At 42.6% G+C, this 27,948-nt stretch overlaps 1 protein-coding gene and 1 long non-coding RNA gene across 10 annotated transcripts in view; one reads left to right on the forward strand and one right to left on the reverse strand.

The window, feature by feature from the left end:
- TENM4 (teneurin transmembrane protein 4) overlaps positions 1 to 27,948 on the reverse strand; it is a 559,913-nt gene that overhangs the window by 412,070 nt on the left and 119,895 nt on the right. The window lies entirely within an intron of this gene.
- On the forward strand, positions 393 to 27,864 carry LOC148130352 (uncharacterized). The gene is made up of 3 exons (XR_015749960.1): positions 393 to 733; positions 5,359 to 5,508; positions 26,953 to 27,864. It is a non-coding gene; the product is annotated as an uncharacterized LOC148130352 (long non-coding RNA).

Genomic DNA, 27,948 nt, shown 5'->3' on the forward strand with positions numbered 1-27,948 from the left:
CCTGAGATCAGAAAGAAAAATAGAAACTCTGTTCTTTTTTTTTTTTTTTCCCCTGGTGAGAAGAATAAATACCTCTGGGAAATAGAGAGCAGATTTTAACACACTAGTAATTTTTTTTTTTTGCAGGGAGCCTTGTTTATTTTACCATAGCGAGAAACCGGTTTTCCAACCATGCCTTTCTTTGGAAAAAAGTTACCGGACAGCTTATCCTAACTCAATAAAAAACAAGGCAGTAAAAGAATAATCTGAAGTCATATAGGGGTGTCAACCTTGGCAACTTTAAGACTTGTGGACTTCAACTCCCAGAATTCCTCAGCCAGCTTTGCTGGCTGAGGAATTCTGGGAGTTGAAGTCCACAAGTCTTAAAGTTGCCAAGGTTGGACACCCCTGTAAGATGAACAGCTTCTTAAAACTACGCAGAGCAGACAGAAACTATAAAAGAAGCTAGTAAAACGAAAGAGGGTTTAGCTTTTTAAAATGGAAGATTCCACCCAGTTCCTATCTGAAGCTGCACAAGGGTATTTTCTACCTATTTCTGGAATCCCAAAATTTGTTTTTTTTTTCACCATATAAAAATCGAAAAGAATCTTGGGAAGTATCGCTGCAATCCTACTGTAGCATGCAGGACACAGTGAGGTCCTCACCTACATTTCAGAATCAGAATAGAACAGAGCTGGAAGGGACCCTGAAGGTCATCTAGTCCAGCTCCAAACACAGTTTGGACCAATTACAGGTATTTTAGTATTTCTTTGATTTGTCAATTGCTTACAAGATACAGGTATAAGAATAAATATAGTTTTGAATACATGAGATAGATACTTATAAGAAAAATAAAAGAAACAATAGGACAGGGACGGTAGGCACCATTGGTGCGCTTATGCATGCCCCCTACAGACCTCTTAGGAAGGGGATGAGGTCAATAGTAGACAGTCTAAGGTTAAACTTTTTGGGGTTTGGGAAAGAAACCACAGAGTCAGGTAGAGTATTCCAGACATTGACCACTCTGTTGCTGAAGTTGTATTTCCTGCAATCAAGTTTGCTGCGATTAACCTTGAGTTTGTATCTATTGTGTGCTTTTGTATTGTTATGATTGAAGCTGAAGTATTGATTTACAGGTAGGACATTGCAATGTATGATTTTATATACTATATTTAGATCGGACCGGAGGCGGCATAGTTCTCGCCTTGCGACCACAATGGAAGCGCAAAATTTCTGTTTCCAAGTAAGCGACACGGTGGTTAGGTGTGGCTCTAAGCAGGTTAATACCAGATTGTCTGTAGTCCTCCACTTACGACCACAATTGAGCCCAATGTTTCCGTTGCTAAGCGAGACAGCTATTGAGTGAATGTTCCCCATTTTACAGTCTTTCTTGCCATGGTTGTTAAGTGAATCACTGCAATCACAGCCTGGATTAATTGCTTTGGGGCTACTTTGGGGATGACATTTCTCTGTGGACCAACAAAATTTTCTCACGGACCACCAGTGATCCCCGGCCCACTGGTTGGTGACCACTGGTCAAGATGACCTACAAGGTCCCTTCTGAATCTTGTTAATTTTAGACAAAACAAAAAATGAAATGCCCCCAGTCTTACTGTGTTGCCAAAGTTCAACCATGTTAACCGAAAATAACACAATGAATAAATTTGGCTAACTTCTTCTGTTTGAAACTAAAACATTCCTTCTATGTTTCACCCAGAAGTCCACATGGGTTTAAATAAAAAGTGTTCAAAAAAAAGCTGCAGATTTGGGAAGAAAAAACGGCAAGGCATCTTGCTTAGAAGCAAGCATGCTAAATCATGGGGCCTCTTGCGTTCTGTTGAAACAGATGCTGCTCAAAATTTATTCACCACAGGATTAACCATTCCAGAAATAATGGGAAACAGTTGGGCAGAGAAACATGTATTAAGCTGGAACTAATATCCGTTTGCTTGTTATCAGCAGCCTAAAGGAACAAAACAGGTAACCAGTTTCACTTTCTGTAATGGAAGTGATCACCATCGAAATACAGGTGAGACTAGATGTTTACCCCGTTGAAAAAGCTTATTTAAGAGAGAGGAAGAGGTGTGGAGCCCATCACAATGGTATCTACAAGACCAAGAATTTCCAAAGTTGTGGAACCTGTGTGGATGCCACGTAGTATAATAAGCTTTCCGACTTGATGGGGATGTTAGGAGAAATGGTCTCCCACTGAAGACCTCAAGCTGGAGAAAGCAGGACGTGATAGCAAAAAGAAAACTAAACTGTGAGGTCCTTGGAGACGTTTCAGGACCCAACTGGGTAACATCATCAGTGCTACTAAGGAATGATATTTGCTGTCTGTTTATATCCAAGTGGCTTGCCTTGTCAGCGTTGCTGGGAATGTTCCTTGATTAGACAGTGATTTGTTTGCTTTTCTGAGTTCCTGGATTGGGGTACTGTTTACTACTTGGTGTTAATCTCTGCAAACCAGCCATCAACAGGCACATAGAGATAATAAAGGTTGGATATCAACAAGCAATATCTACATACATACCATTCAATAGACTGTCAAAAAGCTAAAAGACCGCAATATCATCTGACCAGCAACCAACACCCAGATAAGCACAGATTAACATCAAAAACACTTCCACTAACATTGATAGGGCCGGCTGAGAGCAAACCCCACTTCCTTCGAGCACTGATGATGTTATCTAATGGGGTAATGAAACGTCTACAGGAAAACAACCAAGCTCAGAAAGCACCAAGAACCCCACAGTTCAACCCTGAGCTATCAAAATATTTTTCTGTTATAGCTAAATCCTAGAATCCTGTATCCAGTTTTGGTCAACACACTATAAAAAAGATGTTGAGATTCTAAAAAGAGTGCAGAGAAGAGCAACAAGGTTGATTAGGGGACTGGAGGCTAAAATATACGAAGAATTGTTTGCAGGAACTGGGCCTGGCTAGTCTAGTGAAGAGAAGGACCAGGGGAGACATGATAGCATCTTCCAATATTTGAGGGGCTGCCACAGAGAGGAGGAAGGGGTCAAGCTATTCTCCAAGGCACCCGAAGGCCAGAAAAGGAATAATAGATGGAAACTGATCAAGGAGAGAGATTCAACCTGGAAATAAGGAGAAATTTTCTGATAGTGAGAACAATCAACCCATGGAACAAAAGTTGCCCTCGGAAGTTGTGGGAGATTCATCACTGGAGTGGACTGCCATTTGTTAGAAATGGTGTAGGGTCTCCTGCTTGGGTGGGGGGTTGGACTAGATGACCTACAAGGCCTGTTTGAACTCTGTTACTCTGTTTTTATACGGAAGAGCTAAACTGATCTTTCTACCTGATATCAACCCTCCATTTGGAATTAGCCAGGAGCAGAGACATGGAGAAATTAATGGTGGACTCCAAAATGTGGTTTCAAGGCCGGCTTGCCCTCCCAAAGTTTCCCTTTGAAGAAAGCCATAAAACAACCATCATTAAAAGGAAAAGTCCATTTTAGATAGAAACCTGGTGGTAAGATTCATTACATGAAGACCCAGGTGGGCTTCTAAGGTGTTTATGAAGAAAATTGAGGGATTTGACAGACTGATGACTGAAAAGAAGGCCTTTGTAAACGAAGGACAGGATATATATATATTTTTTTAAAAAACTGGGAGTTCTAGTTCCAATTTAGGCATGAAAGTCAGAAGGGTGACTTTGGGCCAAGGAGATGGTGAATTCTAGACTCACCTTAGGCATGAAAGCCACTTAGGTGAGCTTGGGCCAATCACTGGGAGATGGTGAATTCTAGTTCCACCTTAACCATGAAAGCTGGATGGGTGACTTTGTGCCAATCACCAGGAGACGCTGGAACTCTAGTCCTGCCTTAGAAATGAAAGAAGTTGGGTGATTGTAGGCCAATCACCCCGAGACTATGAGTTCTAGTCCCACTTTAGGCATGAAAGCCGGCTGGGTAACTTTGGACCATTCATTCTAGTCCTGCTGTAGGTATGAAAGCTGGCTGGGCCAGTCACTCACTCTCAGCCCAATCCACCTCACAAGTTTGTTATTGTGGGGAAAAAGAGAAGCCACATTAGAAATATTTGTCACCTTGAATTGTTTATTAAAAAATAACAATAAAAGCAGGGAATAAATTAAAAATAAATCAGATCTAGAAATCTATGCGTCCTTTTTCAGAGCAATTTGAGATCCCTGGCTAGAAGGATAGTATTGCTACGAAGGTGTAATATACAGCACCATTTTTTCTCTCCCTCCTGCCAATTTTCCTAGGCCTGAAATTAAATCTTAAGAATTGGTCATCCATTGAGTAATTAGTTTGAGCCCTTGGGGTGATAGAACTCGTTTGATTTCAATATTCTTTTGAGTTTACTGCCGAAGCAAAAGCTTATCTTTTTGTGTTTTCTGGTCCGGAGCCAAACATTTGTTTCCAGATAGCAAATAACATTTGCTAGCATAAATCAGCACAGCAGAGAAAGAGAGAGAGAGAGAGAGATGGAGAATCCTAGAGGAATGAAGCTGACCACACAGGTCTAGGCTGAAGGCCAGAGACAGCAATAAAGGAGAATATTCGTAGCTCAGGGTTGAAAGGAAAAGTCCTTGGAGCTCTCTGAGCTTAGTTGCTTTCTTGCAGATGTTTCATTACCCAACTAGATAACATCATCAGTGCTTGTAAGGAGTGGGATTTGTGGATTGGATGTGGCAGTATTTATGCAGCTGATAAATGTATAAGGGGGTCCTTCCTTCCTTCCTTCCTTCCTTCCTTCCTTCCTTCCTTCCTTCCTTCCTTCCTTCCTTCCTTTCCTTCCTCCTTCCCTCCCATCCATCCATCCATTCAGGTGGCAAGCTGTTCCACTGGTTAATTGTGAGGAGGAAGTCTCTCCTTAATTCCAGGTTGCTTCTCTCCTTGATTAGTTTCCATCCGTTTCTTCTTGCCTTGCCTTCTGGTGGACTCTATGCTCATGTTAACACATCCCAGAATGGCATTCGACTTTTTCGCAGGAGACTCATGATGCTGGCTCATCCTTAAGTAACAGTCCACAAGGATTGCCAAATCCAGAGGTGGGTTTTCAGCCGGTTCTGACCAGTTCTGAAGAACCGGTACTGGAAATTTTGAGTAGTTCGGAGAACCGGCCAATGCCACCTCTGACTGGCTCCGTCCCCATCTCTTCTCTGCCTCCCATTGAGTCCCAGCTGATCGGCTGGGTCTTCTTTGGTTGCCCTGCACAGGAGAACGGAGCTGGAAAGCAGGTTAGTGGGGTGGAGAGGGAAGGGGATTTTGCAGTATCCTTCCCCTGCCACACTCACCAAGCCACATCATGCCCACCAAGCCACACTCACAGAACCGGTAGTAAAAAATTTTGAATCCCACCATTGGTGTCTTTCTCCTTTTTTCAAAGCCATCGCTTTCAAGACAGTCAGAGTTGACTACACATTCTCCACTCCCACCACGCCTGGCTTCGCTTCCTTTCATCATCGACTTCAAAGGCATCCTTATCAGCCGGTGCTTTGATTGGGCATCAAAGGCTGGGAGGTATTAGCTCAAGAAGGTAAGAAATAACTTTATTTTTTTTGGTTTATTGAATTTGATAAGGAGAGCTTCGAGGAAGGGAGAATAGGGGGTGTCTTTTCCATTTATTGGGAATAGAAGCGCCAAGCAACGTATAAAGGGAAGATGTTGACAGAATGGAAAGGTGGGAGGGGAACAGAAAGAAAGGAGGATGGAAACAGTGCCCCGGTTGGTCCTGCGATGCTCTTGAAATGTAAAGTTCACGGAAGCACAGAACTCGGGAGGGAACTTAGAGATCATCTCATCTGACCCCATACATTGCAAACAAAGGAGCGGTGATATAGGCCATAGAATAGAATAACAGAGTTGGAAGGGACCTTGGAGGTCTTCTAGTCCAACCCCCTGCTTAGGCAGGAAACCCTACCCCCACTTCAGACAAATGTTTATCCAATCTCTTCTTAAAAACCTCCAGTGTGGGAGCATTTACAACTTCTGGAGGTAAGTTGTTCCACTGATTAATTGTTCTGACTGTCAGGAAATCTCTCCTTATTTCTAGTTTGCTTCTCTTCTGGATTTAGTTTCCACCCATTACTTCTTGTCCTTCCTTCAGGGGCTTTGAAGAATAGCTTGACTCCCTCTTCTTTGTGGCAGGCCCTGACTCATTTCCCACAAAAACAAGAAACTTGGATTGTGCTAAAAGATGGGAATACGTGAACCTGCTTCACATTTAAGCAGGGGTGGGCAACTATGGCCCTTTTATTGTCCCAAAGGTGCTTTTTCCAAGAGGCAATTGTACTTTCTGGTTTTTCTTTGAAGACGTTTCGCTTCTCATCCAAGAAGCTTCTTCACAGCTGTGTTTCTTCAGACCCAAAGAAGCTTCTTGAATGAGAAGCAAAACGCCTTCAAAGAAAAACCAGAAAGTCCAGTTGCCTGTTGGAAAGAAAAAAAAAAAAAGCACTTTTGGGACAACCATGACCTGGATCAGGGGTCCCCAACTTTGGCAACTTTTAAGACTTGTGGACTTCAACTCCCAGAGTTCCAGGCTGAGGAACTCTGGGAGTTGAAGTCCAAAAGTCTTAAAGTTGCCAAGGTTGGAGACCCCTGACCTGGATGACTGAGAATCTCCATAGACATATGGCCCCTTTAAGACCTATTCAGAATATTATGAGATTTGGAATTGTTGGTACAATTGGCTAGAACAGGGGTCGCCAACCTTTTGGACCTCAGGGACCACCAAACTCATAATTTTAAATCCCGCGGACCAGAGACTTTTGGAAAATCCCCCCAAAAAACTCTGCAGGAAAATTCCCCACCCCGTTTTCTTACAAATCAATCATTCTTTATTTGGGATTGCAGGATAATGTCTCCAGCTCCGTTCTCAAGGGGAGAGAGAGAGAGAGAGACTTTTGGCTTCATGCAAGGAAAACAGCAGAAGCAGCAGAAGTCTTTCTTTCTCTCCCCCAAACTCTGACAGAAATGAGTCTTTGCCGGCACAGCCTCTTGGAGCAGGAGGCCTTGCAGGGTCCCAAAGATTCATTTCTGCTGGAGTTTGGGGGAGAGAAAGAAAGACTTCTGCTGCTTTCCTTGCCTGCAGCCAAAAGCAGAAGAAAGAAGCGGAAAGAAGCAGCCTGGTGGCCAGGCCAGGCGCGTGGGGCACGTGGGGCAAGTTCCCCCCTCCGCCCTTTCGCCCCTCCCCTCACTACCTCATGTTGCTCACAATGCAAGTGACGCAAGCCTTGTGTTCCCACACAGCGTGGATTAATTGCTTTGGGGAATACTTTGGGGGTGACATTTCCCTGCAGACCACCAAAATTTTCTCATGGACCACCAGTGGTCCCCAGTCCACTGGTTGGAGACCACTGGGCTAGAAGATAGGCATGAAATTAATAAAATGTAGTCAAATAGAAAGGTATGACGGAAGCTAGTAACACTATATGTAATTAGATTTGTAATATATAATTGGATGAAACTTTTGTACTATATGTTTCAAGTAACAACCGTGAATGAATATTTTACACAATTTGAATTCTGTTTTGTTTAAGTTGCAATAAGCGGATAGTTTGAATTTACTGTATTTGTATAAATTTGTTTAATCAAGTATTTTTATAATTTTTTTAAAAAAAGACTTATGGACTTCAACTCCCAGAATTCAGAGGGGTTGGCTCAGGAATTCTGGGAGTTGAAGTCCGCCGCTCATAAAGGGAGCCATATTTTCCCACCCCTACTTTAAAGGCAGTAAGATATACAGGTAGTCCTCGACTTACGACCGCAATTGAGCAATTCCGTCACTAAGCGAGACAGTGGTTCAGTGAGTTTTGTCCCATTTTGCGACCTTTCTTGCCACATTTGTTTTTTAAAAAAAAGCCTGCAGTGGTTAACATAGTAACACAGTTGTTAAATGGATCTGGATTCCCCCATAGCTTGCGCTAAGGTCACAAAAATTGATCACATGACTTCTGGACCACTGCAACTGTCATAAATATACGCCAGTTGCCAAGCGTCCAAATTTTGATCATGGGCCCTCAGGGATGCTGTGATGGCCGTAAGTATGAAAAGCAGGGTCAGTTCAGTGCCGTCACATCCTTGAACAGTCACTAAGTGAATGTTTGTTAAGTCGAAGACTGCCTCTATTTACCCTGAAGCATTCTATCTTCTATATATATTAAAAGTGAAATACCCCTCAAGCATCATTACAAAATCTCCCGAACCATAAAGCCTACAAACTTGAAATTTGTCACATATGTTCCTCTTTGCTTCTGGGTGCTCATTAAGGAAGGATTTTTCAAAATGACCATCAGAGCATTTAGAGTATTTCTTATATAATTATAAACACGCTCTGATGCTAAGGAGTTCTACTCCCCCTCCCCACCTGAAAAGAAATATGTTCCAAATGCAAAACACAAGCAGAGGAGAGGAGTTTCAGTTTCAGTTTCACAGCACCAAGCAGCTTTAGTACAGAACAGTTGAGCTAAGGCACGCCCAGGCTCCTTGCTGTCTCCTTGTTCACACAGCAAATACTGTTTCAGTTTCCAAACAGCCCTCAACTCTCTCACACACTGACAGGATGCTAGCCAGATGAATACCGATGGATGCTGGTAGGCAGAGGCACAATTTTTTCCGCTTATTTTCCTCCCCAAAAACTAAGGCCGACCACATAGTTTCGTAGCGAAGCACGAGTATCGAGCTAGTACCGTAATATGGTTTGAAATTTCAAAATAATCAAGGGACGACAAGGCTAAATCAAAGGGGACCTTGAACGATTTTCCCCCGGAGCAAACAGATTCAAAATGCCAATGCTTTGAAAGTCCAAATTATGGGTTTCACTTTCATGTAAATATTAGCCTTTAAATTGACTGGCGACGTGAACAACGCTGGATGGTATTGAAGGATCAAGGAGAGGTGAGAGGCTCATTTTGATGATTTGTTAACCAGGCAGGGCCTTTCCCTGTCACACATGCAGGCTTTAATTCATGGTTTGGAAAGACATCCTGTTTCCTCTCACTTTCCTGATCTTTGGCCGGACACCTTGGAAGCAGCCAAGAGAAGTCAGAGAGATTAATCCTGCTAGATCGGGGGTCCCCAACCACCGGTCCGCGGACCGGTACCGGTCCGCGGAACAAGTCCTACCGGGCCGCTGGTTTGCTGGGCGCCGCCATCTTTTTTCATGAAAAAGTGCTTCCGGTGAGCTTTTCCGGGTAGAAAGCTCACCGGAAGCACGTTTCATCAAAAAGATGGCGGCGCCAGCGCTTCGTGAGCTTTTCCGGGTAGAAAGCCATTTCTACCGGAAAAGCTCACCGGAAGCGCTGGCGCCGCCATCTTTTTTTGATGAAAACGTGCTTCCGGTGAGGTCACCGGAAGCACTTTTTCATCAAAAAAAGATGGCGGCGCCCAGCTGATGCCGGTACCGGGCCGCGGCGCCCAGCTGATGCCGGTACCGGGCCGCGGCATCAAAAAGGTTGGGGATCACTGTGCTAGATAACCAAGTTCAACCTCTCTTGGAGAGTTCTCAAATGGCCTTCTGCCCTACATCCATCATCTATGTTAATACCACTTTATAAGGCCTTGGTAAGTCCCTAACTATTATTGCAGCCAATTTCGGTCGCCACGATGTAAAAAAGTTGTTGACGCTCTAGAAAGAGTGCAGAGAAGAGGAACCAAGATGATGAAGGGACTGGAGGCTAAATCTTATATAAAGAAGGGTTGCTGGAATTGGGTGGGTGAAATTTCATCAAATTGGGTTTGATGAAAAGAAGGGCTAGGGGAGTGTTGCAATATTTGAGGGGGCTGCCACAAAGAAGAGGGGGTCAACTTATTCTCCAAAGCACCCGAAGGCAGGACAAGAAGCAAAGGATGGAAACTCATCAAGGAGAGAAGCAACCTAGAACGAAGGAGGAATTTCCCGACAGAACAATTAATCAGTGGAACGACCTGCCTCCAGAAGTTCTGAATGCTCCATCACTGGAGGTTTTTAAGAAGAGATTGGATAAACATTTGTCTGAAATGGGATAGGGTTTCCTGCCTAAGTGGGGGGTTGGACTAGAAGACCCCCAAGGTCCCTCCCAACTCTGATATTGTATTGTATTGTATTGTATTGTATTGTATTGTATTGCATTGCATTGTATTGTATTGTACTGTAATTGTGTTATATTGTATTGCATTGCGTTGCATTGCATTCTATTCTATATCTATTCTAGGTTGTCTGAAGTAGTGTAGGGTTTCCTGCCTAAGCAGGGGGTTGGACTAGAAGACCCCCAAGGTCCCTTCCAACTCTGATATTGTATTGTATTGTATTGTATTGTATTGTATTGTATTGTATTGTATTGTATTGTATTGTATTGTATTGTATTGTATTGTATTGTATTGTAATTGTGTTATATTGCATTGCGTTGCGTTGCATTGCATTCTATTCTATTCTATATCTATTCTAGGTTGTCTGAAGTAGTGTAGGGTTTCCTACCTAAGCAGGGGGTTGGACTAGAAGACCCCCAAGGTCCCTTCCAACTCTGATATTGTATTGTATTGTATTGTATTGTATTTGTATTATATTGCATTGTGTTGCATTGCATTGCATTGCATTGCATTCTATTCTATTCTATATCTATTCTAGGTTGTCTGAAGTAGTGTAGGGTTTCCTACCTAAGCAGGGGGTTGGACTAGAAGACCTCCAAGGTCCCTTCCAACTCTGTTATTCTATTCTGTTCTGTTCCGTTCCATTCCATTCTACTCCACTCCACTCCACTCCATTCCTCTAGAGACCTAGCAGTTCGTTCGGCATCACACCAAATCCTAGTAGTGTTCCAATATTTGAGGGGCTGCCCCAAAGAAGAGGAGGGGTCAACTATTCTCCAAAGCCCCTGAAGGCAGGACAAGAATCGACAGATGGATCTAATCAAGGAGAGAAGGTTGCAAAATCAGGCATGATTCACTTAGTGAATCACTTAGTGACTACCACACTTAGTGACTGATTCTAGTTCCAATTGCAATCACAAGTGAAGGTTTATCTGTATGTTAGGTTGTCTTCACTTGTTCCTGCTTGCTTTCTCACCCTGCTACCTTCTTGTTTATGGTTGTTTCCGCTTTTTTAAACATTTCATATACCTCCCAGAGTCACTGGCGTATACATTTGATAAATTATTAATTATAATTTTTATTAGCCATGTTCACCAGGATTCCTGGCCACCTGGCTTATAGCTTTTGCATGTTTTATTGCATTTCAAAAATTGAGAGAAGGTATTTTAATATTCTGGACTCCTTGGAGGTTCATACTAGGATAAGCTGTATTATTGTTGTTGTTTTTTTAAAAAAAATTGGAATGAATTCGTTCTATGCTTAACTGGGGATTAGCTTAGATAAATGCAGAAGGACATGCTTCTGAAGCATTTATTAAGTTACTTTTTGGACTGAGATATGAATAATACATCTATAAAATAAATAAATTATAAATTATCCGTTCTGTAGCAAAGAGCTCCTGTTATTGCAATTGCTATATTATCTATCTATCTTATCTATCATCTATCTATCTATCTATCTATCTATCTATCTATCTATCTATCTATCTATGTTCATCATCTATTTCTCTCTATTTCTGTCTCGATCTCTCTATCTACCTATCATCTATTTTTCTATCTTCTATTTCTGTCTCTCTGCCTCTCTCTCTCTGTCATCATCTACTTTTCTCTTCTATTTCTGCCTCAATCTCTCTCTATCAACCTAGCATCATCTATTTCTCTATCTTCTATTTCTCTCTATCTCTCTCTATCATCATCTATTTCTCTATTTTCTATTTCTGTCCTCTATCTCTATCTATCTGTCTATCATCATCATCATCACCTATTTCTCTATCTTCTATTTCTGTCTCTCTATATCTATCTATCATCATCACCCATTTCTCTTCTATTTCTCTCTATCCCTATCTATCTATCATCATCTATTTCTTTATCTTCTATTCCTATCTCTCTATCTCTATTTATCTATCTGTCATCTATCTCTCATCTATTCCTCTATCTTCTATTTCTCTCTATCTCTCTATCATCATCTGCCTGTCTATCATCTCCTTTTTGTTTTACATATAACTTTTTGTCCTAACACAGAAGCACTTTTATTTTTTATTTGATTTCATTTGTCCATCGTTTACAAGATAATAGGTATAAGTATAAAGTACATGAGTAAAAATATAGGAAATAGGTACGAATAAATGGGGACAATAGGAACAGGGACAGTAGGCACGATTGTGCACTTATGCACGCCCCCTTACAGACCACTTAGGAATGGGGTGATTTAGATGTGACCAAACATTTAAGAGACTAATATGCAGCTATTTTGCCAGAGAGAGAGAGAGAGAGAAAGAGAGAGAGAGAGAGAGAGAGAGAGAGAGAGAGAGAGAGAGAGAGAGAGATAAAAAGCTGATTTCATTCTATTCACGTAACAATTAATATTCTAATGATGGTTTAATTGTTATTCCTGCAAGCATTAATGACTGTAATTCCTTTTAATTTCCAAAGATCAGAGACAAGAAAGGGGTCAGAGGTTTTTGCCCTTAAAAGAAGTACAGAAATATTTTGGCAAAAACACCTTTAATTTTCAAAATTCCTTGGCAGGAAACGCTGACACTTAAATAACTCAGACTGCTTCATTTTGAGTTCAATTCCTCCCCCTGCTTTGCCTCGGAGTTCTGGGGGAAGCTTGCTTCATAAAATGGACACGAAACAGCTCTCGCACCCTTAAAAAAGCGAAGAATGAAAACCAGCTGAAATTAAATCCTTGTTCATCCTTCTTAAACGAGGTGCCCGGTTGTATAAACAGAGGCAGAGAATCAAAAATCACGTGAAGTATTAGCGCCGCTTTATAAAGCCTCAGTAAGGCCACACCTAGAGTACTGCATCCAGTTTTGGTCACCACAATACAAAAAAGATGTTGAGACTCTAGAAAGAGTGCAGAGAAGAGCAATGAAGATGACAAAGGCTAAATCTATATAAAGAACGGTTGCAGGATTTGGGTTTGGCTAGTCTAGAGAAAAGAAGGACTTGGGGGGGAACATGACAGCAGTCCTCCAGAATTTGAGAAGTCGCCACAAAGAGGAAAGGATCAACTTATTCTCCAAAGCACCTGAAGGCCTGACAAGAAACAACGGATGGAAACTAATCAAGGAGAGAAGCAACCTAGAACTAAGGAGAAATTTCCCAACAGTGAGGACGATAGGAAGAGTTTGTCTTCAGAAATTGTAGGTGCTTCATCATTGGAGGTTTTTAAGAAGAGACCGGACAGTCATTTATATGAAATCTTACAGATTAACAGAGTTGGAAGAGACCTTGTAGATCATCTAGTCCAACCCCCTGCCCAAGCAGGGGACCCTACACTATCTCTGACAAATGGCAGTCCAGTCTCTTCTTGAAAGTCTCCAATGATGAAGAAATGGTATAAGTCTCCTGCTTGAGCAGGGGGGGGGTTGGACTAGAAGACCTCCAAGGTCCCTTCCAACTCTATTCCGATTGATTGCTTAGGCAGTACAATTAACCAGAGGAGTAAATTTCCCAGCAGACGTATAGGTTCTCCATGCAAGCACAGTTGGGTAGCTAGTTTTGGGGTGTGATGGGGCTACAACCGATACAATATGCCATTCTAACTCAGAAAAACAAATGAATTCATTCACCAGAGGACGAGTGTTGGGAGGTGGGCAGTTAATGACTAGAAAGTAGTGACTTCCTGGAGTTGGATGAGAAGGTCAAGGAGGACCTCAAGAAAGGTTATCTGAGGGACCATTCTTTCTTGTTACATCCACCCAATGCATTAGAGCAGGAAGACAAGGAATGTTGCGGATCCTGTCCCCTAAGGAGATACATCTGGCAGGACATCCCCAAAAAAGGGACTTCTTTGTGGTGGCTCCCTCCCTTTGGAATATCTCCGGTCTTACAACACTGTCCTTTCAGCAGTGCCAAGAAGGCTTCACACACCCATTTGCAACACTCAGGTGACCCTGAGGACACAGAAAAAACCTCCAAGGGGCCTCAATGACCCTCTAAAAGGATGCAAATGACCAGCTGTCTGCAAGGAGTATCAATCCTTCCATTCTCCATCATTCATTCAGAACTGAAGAAGCTTCTAGGATGAGAAGAGAAAGGACTTCAAGAAAAAACAACCACAAAGGAAGTCCAGTTGCCTCTTGTAAAAGCATGACTGAAAATCTAAGCACCATACAATTCCAACCTCTGCAAACCACCTTAAAAGCAATAGACAATAGAATAACAAGATCACAAATCAATAACGTTACACAACCTGAATGTAGCACCGAGAACACTCACCGAATCGTCCTTTCCCTACCAAAGGAAGCACAATTACAACATTGCGCAACGCAAGATCCCTTGGAGTAAACGTGCCGTAACGGCCTTCCTAAAAACAGGAATGGTTTCCATTTCAAGACATGTGGATATCCTGGCCTATTTTCTTCTCTTTTGGGGGTGTTTTTTTTTTTTTACCCCTTTGGTGCCTCGTTCTCCTCGTTTCCCGATGCCGAGATCAGCTCACGATGCGATGCTCCGTTCTTGGTCCACGAAAGATGATTTTAGGGCTACCACAGGGATGGGATTTGTAAGTGCCTGGACCTCGTAAGAGAGCTGTAATACGCCTGACTCTTCTATTACGGAGTTATTGCATCAGTGAAAAATTTCCCTACTTCTACCAGTGAACCTCCGGTGTCTCCTGGAATCAACAAGGTTGCATAATTGTCCCTCTGCAGCAAATGGAAGCTCCTTCCGACTTCGAAAGGGCAATTTTGTAAAAAAAGGAGGAAGCAGGGAGGGACTTAGCGAAGAACGAAGGGGATAATCGGAGGAAAAAAACAACAGATTACAGATAACAGATAATCAGAGTTGGAAGGGACCTTGTAGGTCATCTAGTCCAACCTCCCCGCCCAAGCAGGAGACCCTACACCATTTCTGACAGATTGGAGTCCAATCTCTTCTTGAAGGTCTCAAGTGATGACGCTCCCACAACTTCCGAAGGCAACTTCTGTTCCATCGGTTGATTGTTCTCACTGTCAGAAAGTTTCTCCTTATTTCCAGGTTGAATCTCTCCTTGGTCAGTTTCCATCCATTATTCCTTGTCTGGCCTACAGGTGCTTTAGAGAATAGCTTGACCCCTTCCCTCCTCTCTGTAGCAGCCCCTCAAATATTGGAAGACCTCTATCATGTCTCCCCTGGTCCTTCTCTTCACTAGACTAGCCAAGCCCAGTTCCTGTAACCGTTCTTGGTATGTTTTAGCCTCCAGTCTCCTCATCATCCTGGTTGCTCTTCTCTGCACTTTTTCTAGAATCTCAACATCTTTTTTATAACGTGGTGAACAAAACTGGATGCAGTACTCTAGGTGTGGTCTTACTAAGGCTTTATAGAGTGGCTTGATCTCGATTGTATCCCTCTGTTAATGCAACTTAGGATTGCATTGGCTTTTTTGGCTGCTGCTGCACCTGGCTGGCTCCTATTTAGCTGGTTGTCCACTAAGACTCCAAGATCCCTCTCCCAGTTCCTGCTATTGAGCCTGGTTTCACCCAGTCTATATGTGTCCTTTTGGTTTTTCTTGCCTAAGTGTAGGACTTTACTTTCCTCTACACTGAATTTTATTTTGTTAGATACGGCCCAGTGTTCTAGTCTGTCAAGATCCATCTGACAACGAGTGACATGCCGGCAGTCCTCAAGTTACGGCGACAATTGAGCCCCAGATGTATGTTATGTTACATTTGTTCAGTGAGTTTTGCCCCCATTTTATGACCCTTTTTTGCCGCAGTTATTAAGTGAACTGTTGCATTTGTTAAGTGAATCTGGATTTCCCATTGGCTTTGCTTGTCAGAAGGTCGCAAAAGGGGATCATGTGACCCTGGGGACACTGCGCCCATCATAAATACGAGTCAGTTGCCCAGCCTCTGAATTTTGATCACGTGACCAGCGGGGATGCTGCAATGGTCGTAAGTGGGGGAAAACGGTCATAAGTCACTTTTTTTCTGTGCCCTGTTGTAACTTTGAACAGTCACTAAATGAGCCATTGTAATTCAAGGACTACCTGTATTAAACTCCCTCCCTCCATCATGTTCGTAATACAGATGCTGCCATCTTAACATCTGTCTTGCCCACCTGAAACTCCACTGGTGATTCACACATTCATACTCTGCATCTGTTCTGACCCACGCCCTTTTCCGACAAATCAAACACAATCCAAAAGGAACAGAAACCTTGCAATGCTTTTACAAAACAATTAGCTGTGATAAGCACAAGCCTTGCCAAACTGTGCGAGACTTGCCAAAAGATAACAGACAAGAAATAATTTGCAAAATAAGAATCTCCAAATACAAACTCAGGATACTGGAATGTCCACGAGGCTGGAGTTTCAAAACGTCTTTGCCTTCTGCAAAGAAGGTTTGTTTCACAGCTGGCTTTTATCTTCTTGAGGGAGGGGCCATTACCTTGCAGCCTTACTCCTGAGTTGCCCGTGCTGCTCCAGCTGCTCTTTCTTCCAAACGGCCCTGCGCTCAGGCGCACTTGGCACAGGCTCCTCGGGAAACTCCTCATCGCTGCTGCCAGCCCCCACAATCTCTGAAGGCAGCAATTCACTCCCTGGTGGTCCTGGCCCCACATCTGAGTCCTCGCTCTCCTCAGCCATCTGCACCTGCTGCCAGCTAACCACAACAGCATCACAGGTAGTCCTTGACTTACAACAGTTCATTTAGTGACCGTTACAAAGTTACAACGGTACTGGAAAAAAGTGACCTATGACTGTTTTTCACACTTATGACCATTGCAGTATCCCCTTGGTCACGTGATCAAAATTCAGGTGCTTGGCTGATGACTCGTATTTATGACGGGCGCAGTGTCCCGGGGTGACATGATCCCCCTTTTGTGACCTTCTGACAAGCAAAGTCAATGGGGAAGTCATATTCGCTTAACAACCATGCTATTCACTTAACAAATGGAATGGTTCACTTAACAACGGTGGCAAGGAAAGTCGCAAAACAGGGCAAAACTCAATGTTTCACTGAGCAACATAAATTTTGTGCTCAGTGGTGGTCATAACCATCATGTTACTAACTTAACAGCTGAGTGATTCACTTAACAACTGTGTAAAGTGGGGAAAAATTTACTTAAAAAATGTCTCACTTAGCGATGGAAATTTGGGGCTGAGTTGTGGTCGTAAGTTGAGGACTACCTGTATCAAGATGGATCCTTTTTTGTCAAATCGTTAATACAAATCTGTCAGTAATTGAGGGCGAGGCAGCTACCCAATACAAGGCTTCATCTTCGCGCATGAGAAGCATATAAAATATCCCAGCTCCTTAAAACGATGGGAAACTAAAGACCCCCACAGAGTTTGAATTCTTCATACATCCCTTCTTTACATGATTATTTTTTAAAAAAATATGGAAATCATCCACATCAAAAGTCGGAAATAAGCCAATTTTTGTTCTTTATGAAAAATCAGAAAGATAAAGAGTTTGGTTTTCTGGTGCGAGAAATAAGCTTAACTCTGTTAAGCCTGTTATGGTTGTTAGACTGTGTTGTTTCTTAGACTGTGTTGTTTCTCCATATCATATATGTGGTTATGTGGGTATATGCATAATTTTTATTTATTATTTACTTATTTATATACATATAAAAGCGAAATACCCCTCACGCATCATCACAAAATCTCTAGAACCGTAAAGCCTACAAATTTGAAATTTGGCCCCGTATGTTTCTCTCGGCTTCTAGGGGCTCACTAAGAAAGGATTTTTCAAAATGACCATCAGAGCATTAGTATTTCCTATATTATTATTATTATTATTATTATTATTATTATTATTATTATTATTATTATTATTATTATTATTATTATTATTATTATTATTAACACGCTCTGATGCTAAGGAGTTCTACTCCCCCTCCCCACCTGGAAAGAAATCTCTTCCAAATGCAAAACACAAGCAGAGGAGAAGAGTTTCCGTTTCAGTTTTACTTTCATAGCAACAACCAGCTTTAGTACAGAACAGTTGAGTTAAGCCACACCCAGGCTCCTTGCTGTCTCCTTGCTCACATAGCAAATACTGTTTCACTTTCCAAACAGTCCTCAACTCTCTCACACACTGACAGGACGCTAGCCAGATGAATACCGATGGATGCTGGTAGGCAGAGGCACATTTCCCCCCCTCCTTATTTTCCTCCCCCAAAACTAAGCCCGGCCACATAGTTTCGTAATGAAGCATGGGTATAGAGCTAGTTTGTGTAGTGCATATCGGAGGTGGTGACCCTTTGAGAACTGTATGCAACGAAATTTCATTTTAATGTATGCCAATTGGAGTACATTCAAATTTATTCTACGTCTAAGTCCCATTTAAAACCTCAGAGGGTGAAGATGCAGGTCAGAGTGAAAGCAGCATTGTCCAAGAACCACCAGGCAATTGGACCTCTGCAGCTGCCCCAGGAGAAAAGGACCTCAAACAAGTCAAAGCTTATTCACGGTGGCTTAATCACGGTGGGCCACCAAGCTTAAGAACTTCCCAGCAGCTACGAGCAGAAGCATCAGGATGTCTTCCCCATGACAGCTACGGCCTTGGACAAACTCTTATCGTAGCTGGGGCTATTGTAGAAGAAGCCTCCACGTTCTTCAAACAGACTTCAGAGGATAATTAGGACTGCAAAAATAAACAATTACCACCAACATGCCTTCCATGGAGGACCTGTATATTGCACGAGTCAAAAAGAGGGCCGTGAAAATATCTACAGACCCCTCACATCCTGGACATAAACTGTTTCAACTCCTTCCCTCAAAACGACGCTATACAGCACTGCACGCCAGAACAACTAGACACAAGGACACTTTTTCCCCAAACGCCATCACTCTGCTAAACAAATAATTTCCTCAACACTGTCCAACTATTTACAAAGTGTGTTCTAATATTACTATTAATCTTCTCACTGTTCCTATCATCCATCTCCTCCCACTTGTGACTGTATGACTGTAACTTTGTCGCTTGTATCCTTACGATTTATATTGACTGTTTCCTAGTAGGATTTGATTGCTTATTTGTACTCTATGACTATCATTAAGTGTTGTATCCTATGATTCTTGATGAATGTATCTTTTCTTTTTATGTACACTGAAAGCATATGCACCAAAGACAAATTCCTTGTGTGTCCAATCACACTTGGCCAACAAAGCATTCATTCATTCATTCATTCATTCATTCATTCATTCATTCATTCCCTTCTGTCCAATTCCAGATCGTCACTCTTCTTCCTCTTCCTTCCTGGCCTACGATGACAACGTTGGTTTAACATCTAGACCAGCCTCTACGGTTTTTCAGCTTTCCAACTTAGACCCTTATAGGCAACTCTTATAGCAGGGGTGTCTCCAAACTTGGCGACTTTACGAGTTGTGGACTTCAACTTCCAGCCATGCTGTCTGGGGAATTCTGGGAGTTGAAGTCCACAAGTCTTAAAGTTGCCAAGTTTGGAGATCCCTGTCTTATAGCTTTGAATCGACTCTGTCCCTCTATCTCAGGGGTGTTCAACTTTGGCAACTTTAAAACCGGTAAATTTCAACTCCCAGGATTCCCCAGCTGGCATACCTGACTGGGGAATTCTGGGAGTTGAAGTCCACAAATCTTAAAGCTGCCAAATTTGGAGACCCCTCCTGTAAAAGAATGGAGACCGGTTAAACAGGAAAAAAAAAATCTCGACTTCTTGTGCATTTGTTAAAAAATATATATAATACAATCCCATCTGCAGCAGATCTTTTTTGTTAATCTTCAGAAAATAAAACCAGACTAAAAAGTTGAGCTGCCAAAGTAGGAGTAAAGTAGTAGATGGTTGAGTCTCTTCTTATCCCGACCCCCTACACCAGAAAGTGTAAAGATTTCAATGTTATGTACAAGGTGCTTGCCAAAAAAAGCCCATTTGTTTCTAATTTCCAAATCGTTTTCTGTGTTGGTGATCCAAGATGAAATCAGCATGGGGTTAAAGGCTGGGCTGGCAAAACTTCACAACTGCGTGCAGGAGGAATTGAGAAAGGGAAAGATGGGATTTCCAAGCAGCCAGCTCCCTTCCTGCTCGCAAGCATTTCAAATGTTTTTGAAGGAAACCATCACAAATATCTCCACAGTTGAAGATAGATAGGTGGTGTGTGTGTGTGTGAAAGAGAGAGGGGGAGGGGGAGGGGGAGGGGAAGGAGGGAGAGAGGGAGGGAAGAAGGGAGAGAGAGAGAAAGAAAGAAAGAGAAAGAAAGAAAAAAAAGACAGAAGGAGGGAAAGAGAAAAAGAAGGCAGGCAGACATGCAAAAAAGAAAGAGAAAGAAAGAAAAAGAAAGAAAGAAAGAAAGAAAGATAGAAAAAGAAGGAAGGAAGGAAGGAAAGGAAGGAAGGAAGGAAGGAAGGAAGGAAGGAAGAAAGAAAGAAAGAAAGAAAGAAAGAAAGAAAGAAAGAAAGAAAGAAAGAAAGAAAGAAAGAAAGAAAGAAAGAAAGCAGGCAGGCAAGCAAAAAAGAAAGAAAGAGAAAGAAAGAAAGAAAGAAAGAAAGAAAGAAAGAAAGAAAGAAAGAAAGAAAGAGAAAGAAAGAAAAAGAAGGAAAAAGTGAAAGAAGGAAGGAAAGAAAGAAAGAAAAGGAAGGCGGGCAGGCACGCAAAAAAGAAAGAAAGAAATAAAAAGAAAGAAAGAAAGAAAGAAAGAAAGAAAGAAAGAAAGAAAGAAAGAAAGAAAGAAAGAAAGAAAGAAAGAAAACCCTACCACACTGTCAAATTACCACTGTAGAATTTCAGGCTGTTTTTTTTTTAAAAAAGAAAATAAAAACAGCTCCCAAGCAATCTAGATCAAATATGCATAACTGACCTTTGCAATTCGAACTCCCCACACACCACATCTCCAAAAAATAAATAAATATCTAGTTGGCTTTCAGCAGCGTGTTGCTATTTACTCAACTCCCATCTTTTGCAAAGAATTGATGATGATATATCACAGCGGGGTGGCATGCTACTAGGAACTCTTAGTTGATATACAAACGATTGTGTAAGGCTGCAGGCGCCGCCATTTATCATTTGTTACCAGCAGACAACATTAATCGGTTCCAATATCAACACCGTCCTAAGCATTGACTAAACTCTTGTTGATTCTCCGTGTACCACCAGAACATTTTATTAAGGGAGATGAATAATACAGAGGCCAAAGGTTGCTCCGTTTCGGCTACAGAGGGCTCAATTATTTATGGATACTTCAGTCATTAAGGTGTCTCCGGCTTGGCAGCTCCATTATGGATCTCAATCTTCCAGCCCACCGTGGAAACCGAGAATCAGGAATGGCACAGCGCATGTCATGCCCCCCCGTCGGAGTCTGAATCTGAGGGGGAAAGACGAACAGCTGACAAAGAGCGGGACAGCGGCTCCTTCGGCTGTGGAGGAAACTGGGGAAGGGCAAAGTCAGGCCGGGCAGAGCAGGGGAGAAGGGGGTCAGAGGAAGACCAAGGCCCACCCCTTCCTCATCCTAGGGCATGCAGGGAAGAAGAGAGCAATGTGGGTTGCATGGCTTATGACGGAGGAAAGGGCCCTGATTCCCTTCACAAGGCACACCTGAGAAGGGAGTTTAAAGGAGAGGCAGTTTGGGAGGGGCGTTTATCAGGAACAAACGCTGAATTCACTTAATGTTGGCTGCTGTTATCTGAGTTCCTGCCATCCTCCAAACTGGTTTGATTTATTGCCGTGTTACTTCAGTTCTGGAACTCCCTTATCTTGTTCTGCCGGATTTATTACTTTATCTTACCTTGTTGGATTTATAATTTGAAGTTTTCTGTTTACAATGTTTGGGCTGAAGTATCTGCAACCAAAGGCTGTTGCAGCTTTGTGGGTGAGTGTTTTCTCCAGACCGGAGAATAACTGGTACGTTGGGGGCAAAGTTGGAGCTAATAAAGGAACTCATACTTATTCTCTGGCTGTGTTGCCTTTGTGCCTTGCCCCGGATCATCACAGCCCGGGTTCTGCTTTTAAATATCCCTTTTAATGAAATGCTGAAAAATATCACAATACACGCAGTGGAGGACTATCTGGCCTGCGTTACGTTAGCAGGGAGGAAAGCTTCGTGAAGTATTAGTAGTGCTTTACAACAGGGGTGGGATTCTACCAGTTTGCACCTATTTGCTAGAACCGGTTGTTAACATTCTAAGCAGTTCGGAGAACCGGTTGTTAGAAGAAATTACTGGGCTAATCCTGTAAGGAAGGCAGGAAGGAAACATTCTGGTGTTGCTTACAGAAACTGCCTCTCCGTTAACCCTTATTACATTCTTGGCAGGACTAGACTTCCTGTCTCAGGAACGTCTCTGGAGTTTTTTCCCCCTCCTTTGCTGGTACTTTGCTTGTGTGGACTGACCATTCAAAGTTACAATGGCACTGAAAAAAGTGACTTATGACCCTTTTTCACACTTACGACTGTTGCAACATCCCCACAGTCATGAGAGGCCAGGCGAGGAGATGCGTGCCTCGATGTGAGTGATGTTGAGTTGGCCACGCCCAGCCAATCACATGACTACCAAGCCATGTCCACCCAGTCACATGACCACCAAGCCACACTCACTACCTAAGCCACGCCCACAGAACCGGTTGTTAAAAATTTTGAATCCCACCCCTGGGCAGGTGTGTGTGTCCAGGTGAGCACGGCCAAGGGGGCATGGCCACCTTGATGTCACTCATGTCTGGGGCACCTGTGGTAGCCTGGGATCCCCCCACTGGCTCTGTTTTTGGCTGGGACAGCCTCCTGCAGCGCTCTGCCAGCCAAAACTGGCGCGGCTCTCCTGGGAGCTCCATTTTCTCTGGCAGAGGCACCGCGGGCTGGTCCTTCGCGGTTTCCAGGGCATCCCCGTGGGCCAGATCTGAGCACCACCGCATCCAGCCCATGGCCCTTGAGTTTGACACCCCTGCTCTAGAAAGAGTGCAGAGAAGAGCGATAAAGATCATTAGGGGACTGGAGGCTGAAACATATGAGGAACGGTTGCTGGAATTGGGTAGATCCAGTTTGACACAGTGGCTCAGTGGCTAAGACGCTGAGCTTGTCAATTAGAAAGGTCGGCAGTTCGGTGGTTCAAATCCCCAGTGCCGCGTCATGGAGTGAGCTCCCGTTACTTGTCCCAGCTTCTGCCAACCTAGCAGTTTGAAAGCATGTAAAAAAATGCAAGTAGAAAAATAGGGACCACTTTGGTGGGAAGGTAACAGCCTTCCGTGCGCCTTCGAAGGTGTTTAGTCATGCCGGCCACATGACCACGGAGACGTCTTCGGACAGTGCTGGGTCTTCTTCGGCTTTGTAATGGAGATCAGCACCGCCCCCTAGAGCCGGAAACGACTAGCATGGATGTGAGAGGAGACGGTTGTTTTATGACCTTTCTTGCCACAGTTGTAAAACGAATCACTACAGTTGTAAAGTGAGGAAAACGGTTGTTATGTCAATCTGGTTTCCCCCATTGACTTTGCTTGTCAGAAGGTCACAAAAACGAATTACGTGACCACAGGACACAGCAACCGTCGTAAATACGAGTCGGTGGCCAAGCATCTGAATTTTGATCACCTGACCACAGGGACGCTAAGTGTGAAAAACGGCCATAGGTCCCTGTTTTCAGTGGCCGTTGTAACTTCAAACGGTCACTAAATGAACTGTTGTAAGCCGAGGACTATTGGTATAGTAAACGGAATGAAAAAGGGTTCTAAGCACTGGTAAAAACTCCGTTTTCTAAGAAAAGGAGAATTTTGCAAAATTCAACTTCGCTTCCTTATTATAAGATTATGCATTTCATTGCACTCATTAGATGAAACATATTTGTTCTCTCCAGTCGAAAGTTAATTTGAACTTTTCATATTGGCTTTTTTCTTTTTCTTTTTTAATTTGATAGTATCTGCCAGAGTACAAAGGCAGAGGGGCTGATTGATGAATTCATTAGACTTGTATTTAAGATGTCTTATTCTATCCCTTGGTTTTAAGGCCTATATATTGGTTTTTAATGTTCTCTGTCTCCGTGGTGAGACGGAAAAGAACAAATTGCATCCCAGATGCTTAAAATGCACTTATCTGCTGGTGTAATTCGCTGTAGGTCCAAGACTAAATAATTATTCATTGTAATAATTCCATGAGACTCCAATGAGAAAGACAGCGAAATCCATTAGTACAAAACGTTTTCCCAGCTCCTGCTTAGCCGTAAACTGATTACTTTTAGCAGCCAGAATGGAAAGCAAAATTAACCAAAGGGTCCAATATCAACATTATTAATTCCATAAGAAACTACAGTATCTCTAAATCTAAATTCCCTAAACTGGATCTTTGAATAGATATTCCTCATAATGTAATAATTCCCTTCAACTGGTGTGCAGCAAACACTAAATAAAGACATGGGTGGTGCTTTGGGATATTTTCCACGCTTCTTCTACATCTTCAGTAAGAAAGAAAATTTTTAAACATTTTTTGCAGCAATTTTTCTCATTGTGGGTCTGGAGATAACTTGGCACTTCATGCTACGTTTGACTCAGCACTCAGCACCTTTTCTCGAAGTCTAATTAAAATTATTGCCGTCCATGAATGCTTTTAATATAAATTGAGCACATTAGCCATTCCAACATGTAATTTAATCATGAGGTAAATCTTTAATCCTGGATCTTCTCCAATCTTTGATTTTCGGTCAAGTATAGTTAAACTTGGTAGAGATAGTCCTTGAATTACAACCGTTTGTTTAGTGACCATTTGAAGGCACTGGAAAAAAAGTGACTTTCTGACTGTTTTTCACACTTATGGCCGTTGTAGCATTTCTCCCTGGTCATGTGATCAAAATTCAGAGGCTTGGGAAGTGACTCATACTTACGACAATTGCAGTATCCTGGAGTCATGTGTTCCTCTTTTATGACCTTCTGATAAGCAAAGTCAAAGGGGAATCCAGATTTACTTTACTTAACAACCAGGGTTGCTGACTTAACAACCGCAGTGTTTCACTTAACAGCTGCAACAAGAAAGGTCGTAAAATGAAGCAAAACTCACTAAAAAAAAAAACCGTCCCTGCTTAGCAGTGGAAATTTTGGGCTCAGTTGTGGTCATAAGACAAGGACTCCCCAAGGACTTTGTTTCATGAAAACAAACCACAATTGTGCGCCAACCCCCTAGTCCTTATCTTGGTTAGGCAAGACGGGTCTAGTTCCCTCAACCTTACATTCCTTATATTCCTCTTTTTTTTTTTTTTGCATTGGTTTGTCAATTCCTTCCCAAATGAATGATTATTGAGGAGAATAATCTGTGTCTTAATGGCATAATCGTGAGGAGGTGGCAGATGGTACTTGGTGAATGGAATCCCCCCCCCGGCATTTCTGCCGGTCATCTAAACAAGGCTAGGAAACCTCAGTGTCTCAAAGAGCCAAAATGTTGTGTTAATCAGGTGGATGATTTCGTGAAACGCAGAAAAATAACAGGGAAATAATGCTCAGGCCCCAGAAAGAATGAAGAGAAGAGCAGATGGTCAAGGGACTGGAAGCTAAATTGGTGGCTAAGAGAAGTAGCAATAGCATTTAGATTTATATGCCGCTTTATAGTGCTTTACAGGCCTCTCTAAGCGGTTTAGACAATTAAACAATTGGGGTCCTCGTTTTACTGACCTCGGAACGATGGCAGCCTTGAGCTGGTCAGGATCAAACTGCTGGCAGGGAGCAGAGTTAGTCTGCAATACTGCATTCTAACCACTGTGCCATCACAGTTCTTTCCTTTCCTTTCCTTTCCTTTCCTTTCCTTTCCTTCCTTCACAACAGCCCTTAGACTTATATACCGCTTCACAGTGCTTTTACAGCCCTCTCTAAGCAGTGTACAGAGCCAGCCTCTTGCCCCACAACAATCTGGCTCCTCATTTTACCCACCTCGGAAGGATGGAAGGTTGAGTCAACCTCGAGCCAGTGAGATTCGAACTGCGAAATTGCAGGCAGCCGGCAGCCAGCAAAAGTAGCCTGCAGTACTGCACTCTCACCACTGCACCACCGTGGCTCATAGTAGGTAGGTTTAGCTTAACAAAGAGAAGGATTACAGGTGACATGATAGCATCTTCCAATACGTTAAGAGATGCCACTGGGAAGATGGTATCCACTTATTTTCCAAAGCATCTGAGAGCAGGATAACAGATAATCAGAGTTGGAAGGGACCCTGTAAGGTCATCTAGTCCTGCTCAAGCAAGAGACCCTATACCAGTGGTCTCCAACTTTTGTTAAAGTGTGGTCTGAAGACCCTACACCATTTCTGACAAATGGCAGTCCAATAAGAAGCAAGAGGTGGAACCTGGACATAAGGAGGAATTTCCTGATGACACGGACAATTAAACTAAAAACCTCTCAATTGACCCAAAGTTCTACCAAATTCACCTGGATCATTTCACATCTCTTGGCACAGAAGAAGAAGAAGAAGAAGAAGAAGAAGAAGAAGAAGAAGAAGAAGAAGAAGAAGAAGAAGAAGAAGAAGAAGAAGAAGAAGAAGAAGAAGAAGAAGAAGAAGAAGAAGAAGAAGAAGAAGAAGAAGAAGAAGAAGAAGAAGAAGAAGAAGAAGAAGAAGAAGAAATCCTATGTTCAAGAAGCAGAGAACTTTTTGTTCGTAAAGAAGTAATTTCTTCTTTTCTTCGTTTCCTTTTCCTTGGCATTATCTGGTGGCATTGTGATGACACTGCTGATGGATACTCAAGATAGCATTTTCTATTTTACCCTGTTTGAAAGCAGTTTGGGGACTATCGCCTTACATCTCTTGGAGGCTCCATATGTCTAATTTTACTTCTTTAAAAAGTTTTTTTTTTTTTTTTAAAAAAGAATGGCCTTGTCAAAAACTTGGTGATTTGATGCTGAATTTCAGCAGCATGTTCGGTGTGTGTGTGTGTGTGTGTGTGTGTGAGATTGCTTTTCCTGATCCATACTTATACTTACACAGTTAACAGCTTATGAATCACCCCAGTTCCTTCCAACTGTATTATTCTAGGTTTTATGTTTTTTAGGAAGATGTGTGCTGTTCCAAACTCACAAAGATGGCTGACATCGCAGAAATATATTTGGACTCCTGAAAAGACCGTGAAAAACAAGGCCTATGTCGTTTCCCCCAAATCAAGAGCCATTCTGATCACCTTTGTGATGAAGATTCAATTAACGGAGTTGGAAGGGACCTTGTAGGTCATCTAGCCCAACCCCCCCCCAAGCAGGAGACCCTACACCATTTCTGACAAATGGCAGTCCAATCTCTTCTCGAAAGCCTCCAGGGATGAAGCTCCCACAACTTCCAAAGACAACTTCTGTTCCATGGGTGGATTGTTCTCACTGTCAGAAAGTTTCTCCTTCGAATTGGCAACCTTCAGTCTCAAGAGACTATGGTATCGTGCTCCGAAAAGAGGTCCTAAAACAGCATCTAGTGTGGCTAAAAAGGCCAATTCGAGAGTGGCAACCCCTTCTACGCTGAGGACAGATACAGTTTGTCTCCTGTCCAGCCCCTGGATTTCGCTCGTTCCTGGACTGCCTCTTTGCCTCAGCCTGCTGATCGAGTGTTTCTTCTTTGAATTGGAGAAGGCCATGCTGCATCTTTAGCCTCCAAGTTGAACGATCAGAGGTCGAGGTTCCCCAACTGTTGATGTCCTTTCCCAAGGCCTTTAGATCGCTTTTGCAGATATCCTTCTATCGCAGCTGTGGTCTCCCTCTAGGTTTTTTTTTCCATGCACTAATTCTCCATACAGCTAGTCTTTCAAAATCCAACCATCAGCTATCCTCACGACATGCCCAACCCAGCGTAGACGTTGCTGTTTCAATAGTACATACATGCTAGAAATTCCAGCATGTTCCAAAGACTGTGCTATTTGGAACTTTGTCATGCCAGGTGATGCCAAGAAGTTTCTCCTTATTTCCAGCTTGAATGTCTCCTTGTTTTATTTTTATTATTTATTTATTTGATTTGCCAATTGTTTACAAGATAATAAGTATAAGCGTATACATAGTTGTGAATACAT

Source organism: Notechis scutatus, chromosome 5 (assembly GCF_049901735.1).
Source record: "Notechis scutatus isolate UNSWTSFEM ecotype Mainland chromosome 5, rNotScu1.2, whole genome shotgun sequence".
Taxonomy (NCBI): Eukaryota; Metazoa; Chordata; class Lepidosauria; order Squamata; family Elapidae; genus Notechis; species Notechis scutatus.